The sequence below is a fragment of the Triticum dicoccoides genome, chromosome 3B, assembly GCF_002162155.2.
Source record: "Triticum dicoccoides isolate Atlit2015 ecotype Zavitan chromosome 3B, WEW_v2.0, whole genome shotgun sequence".
In the NCBI taxonomy this organism is placed as follows: domain Eukaryota; kingdom Viridiplantae; phylum Streptophyta; class Magnoliopsida; order Poales; family Poaceae; genus Triticum; species Triticum dicoccoides.
The window spans coordinates 742,721,112-742,725,238 of record NC_041385.1 but is presented as its reverse complement, the minus strand read 5'-3'; positions in this window follow the sequence as shown (position 1 = coordinate 742,725,238).

The window sequence follows — 4,127 nt, the reverse complement described above, 5'->3', positions numbered from 1 at the left end:
TTCTACGCGCAGGCGTGCAACACAAAGGCACAATACCGGAATAGCGGAAGCAGTACGATAATTAACATCAATAGTCCAAGCACGCCCCTGCGGGGCCCTACACCACTGTCTCTTTGTGCAGGAAAAGGGAAAAGGAACAAAACAGGCGCAATTCGCCCGACACCAACTCGCGGGGGAGACTCGAGCTGCCTTCGGAGCTCAGGAGGACTCCATCTCGCGCTTCACCGAGGTGCGACGGCGGGCAGACCTGCTACCTGCCTCCAGGCGGGCGTAGCAGCGCGGAGGCTGACCGCGGCCACCGTTGGAGGAGCCACTGCCTGAAGAAGAGCCGTCGAAGCTCGATGAACCCCGAGCGCCGCCGACCATGCGCGTGCTGTCGTCTTCATCATCGCTGGGATTGGAACCACGGCCGCGGTCATCGTTCTCAGGGCAGCACCCAGCGCGGCGACCATCTTCCCCGAACACCCTCACGTAGAGGGTGGCATCACCGTCGAACTTGAAATGCAGGGTGCACAGTCGGCTCAGACCACGCGCGCGGGCAAACGTTTGCCAGCCGTGAGTCAGGGCCAGGCTGCCGGCTGCAGAGACCTCCATCGAAGCCCAGGAGGCCCGGCTGCATCAACCGTACGCCTCAAGCCAGAGGCCGCCCGGGGCGCCAGCCGGAAGCTCACCTAGGAGGAAGCGAGGAAGTTGGAGCCAGGTGCTGGCCGGTTCCGCCAACCACACAACAAACTCCGGCAGTACCTCTGCCGAGTGGGAGCGCGGCCTAGGGGGTCGCGCGGCCATAGCACGCCCCCCAGCGACGGCCTGCCGCCCGTCACCACGCGGGAGATCACCTCCACGGCCGCGAGGAGCCTCCATGGGAGTCGCAGGGTGTTTGCGGGGACAGCCTCGACCGCGTTTAGGCGGGTGAGAGTCAGGATCCACCTGGCAGGCCTTTCCTTTCTCCGCGGCCGAGAACATTTTTGGCGGAGCCATGAAGAAGAAGGAGAAGCAAGAGGGGACGGACCGAAAGGGCAGGCGCCGCCCCGTACTTATAGCCAGAGAAGGCCAACCACCGGCCTCCATGATCGCAGGTAATCATGACCCGCTTTGCATGCAGGGACTTGTCAATTCGTGCAGTCGCCGAAGCATCGTGGGGAGCGGAGCCGCCCACGTCCAACCAACCGCCATGCGGCGCCCGAGGCCGCAGGCTGTTAGGGCCCGCGATGCTTCGCACTTGCCCTTTCGCTTCTCTGCTCAGCCAAGTCCGGGTGCGCCTTGGGCCCGGGGGCTACTGTCGGTGTTCTGGGAACGGGGGTCCCCAGACTTACCTGCCTGCGGCCTACGGCGTGGATCAAGGGGCGGCCCAGCACGTCCCATCTTCATCAGCTCAAGCTCAAGACCCTCGCGAGGGGCCAAGCCTCGCAGGGTGGACGACGGGAAGCTTCTTCAAGCACGGCCTTGTCAGGCTGGCTCGTGAGGAGGCGGAGAGATCAAGGCGGGGTACCTCACGAGGTGCCCATGATGCAAGCCATGATGACCAAGGGCGCCAGGCGGACGCCAGCCCGCGCGGTGTCCTCCTTTCCTCTTTGGTGCAAAGGGAGCAAGCGCAGGCGAGAGCATTAGGCAAAGGCATCCGTTTTGGTGCAACAAGACCAAGACCGTCGCAACGGCAGGAAGGAAGTCATTGTGAAGCCCAAGCCAGGGTCACCACCAGAGCCTTTGGCAGGCGAGGACCAACTTTAGTCAGGATAAGTGTACTGGATGTTCCCCTTCAAAATGGCCAATTGTTGGCGCCCTTCCTGCTCAATATTTGGGAAGAGGCCCAGGGCCTTTGCCTATAAATAGGACTAGCCACCCAAAATGTAGTGGAGACAAAAAGATCGGCAAATAGAGCGACTGAACTCCCTCTAGTAGTTCATCGCACCAGCCAAGAACAGACCCTCGCGAGGCTGTTCTTCCTTGTATTGTTCATCATCAGCCCGAGAGGCAATCCACCACACCACAAACTAGAGTAGGGTATTACACCACGATGGTGGCCCGAACTAGTATAAACCCTATGTCTCTTGTGTTGTTCCTTTCATAGCTTATATCCTAGCGAGGCGACGAGGTGCAGGTAGGTAGAGGGCGAGATCTCCGTGCGCACCCCAGTGTTCGAACCTAGAGGGTCTGCCGGAACCCAAAATCCGACAACACCCATGGCGTTTGATCATATCTTGCTTGTGAGAGAGGTTATTAGTCAACGGATCTGAACCCTTCAGATCCGTGTGCGCTTTGCAAATCTCTATGTCATGTCCTAGATGCAGCTACCATGCTCTATTTGGAGCTATTCCAAATAACTGTTCTACTATACGAATCAGGTTTACTACTCAGAATAATCCGGATTAGTGTCAAAGTTTGCATCGGTGTAACCCTTTATGACGAACTCTTTTACCACCTCCATAATCGAGAAAATTCCTTAGTCCACTAGTTACTAAGGATTAGTTTGACCGCTGTCCTGTGATCTATTCCTGGATCACTCTTGTACCCCTTGACTGACTCATGGCAAGCACACTTCAGGTGCGGTACACAGCATAGCATACTATAGAGCCTACGTCTGAAGCATAGGGGACGACCTTGGTCCTTTCTCTCTCTTCTGTCGTGGTCATGTCTTGAGTCTTACTCAATATTCACACCTTATAACACAGCCAAGAACTCGTTTGTCGATCTATTTTGAACTCCTTCAAAATCTTGTCACGGTATGTATTTACTTGAAAGTACTATTAAGCGTTTTTGATCTATCCTTATTGATCTTGATGCTCAATGTTCAAGTAGCTTAATCCAGGTTTTCCATTGAAAAACACTTTTCAAATACCCCTATATGCTGTCCAGAAATTGTACATCATTTCTGATCAACAATATGTTAATAACATATACTCATCAGAAATTCTATAGTGCTTCCACTCACTTCTTTGGAAATACAAGTTTCTCATAAACTTTTTATGAACCCAAAATCTTTGATTATCTCATCAAAGCGTATATTCCAACTCCGAGATGCTTACTCCAGTCCTTAGGATACTTGTTAGCATCTTTTAGGATTGACAAAACCTTTTGGTTGTATCACATACAACCTTTCCTCAAGAATATCATCGAGGAAACAATGGTTTCTTGACATCCTATCTGCAAGATTTCATAAATTATGCAGTAACTGCTAATATAATTCCAACAAACTCTTTAGCATCGCTACGAGTGAGAAAGTCTCATCGCAGTCAACTCCTTGAACTTGTCGGAAAACATCTTAACGACAAGTCGAGCTTTCTTAATGGTGACACTTACCATCATTGTCCGTCTTCCTTTTAAAATCCATCTGTACTCAACAGCCTTACGACCATCGAGTAGTTCTGCCAAAGTCTACACTTTTTTTTCATACATGGATCCTCTCTCAGATTTTATGGCCTCGAGCCATTCATCAGAATCCAGGCCCACCATCGCTTCTCCATAGCTCATAGGTTCATTGTTGTCTAGCAACATGACCTCCAAGACAGGATTACGTACCACTCTGAAGCAGTACGCATCCTTGTCGACCTACGAGGTTTGGTAGTGACTTGATCCGAAGTTTCATGATCACTATCATAAGCTTCTACTTCAATTGGTGTAGGTGCCACAGGAACAACTTCCTGTGCCCTACTACACACTAGTTGAAGTGATGGTTCAACAACCTCATCAAGTCTCCACCATCCTCCCACTCAATTCTTTCAAGAGAAACCTTTCCTCGAGAAAGGACCCGTTTCTAGAAACAATCACTTTTGCTTCCGGATCTGAAATAGGAGGTATACCCAACTGTTTTGGGTGTCCTATGAAGATGTATTTATCCGCTTTGGGTTCGAGCTTATCAGGATGAAACTTTTTCACATAAGCGTCGCAGCCCCAAACTTTCAAGAAACAACAACTTAGGTTTCTCTAAACCATAGTTCATACGGTGTCATCTCAACGGAATTATGTGGTGCCCTATTTAAAGTGAATGCGGTTGTCTCTAATGCCTAACCCATGAACGATAGTGGTAATTCGATAAGAGACATCATGGTATGCCCCATATCCAATAGGGTGCATCTATGATGTTCGGACACACCATCACACTATGGTGTTCCACGCGGTGTTAGTTGTGA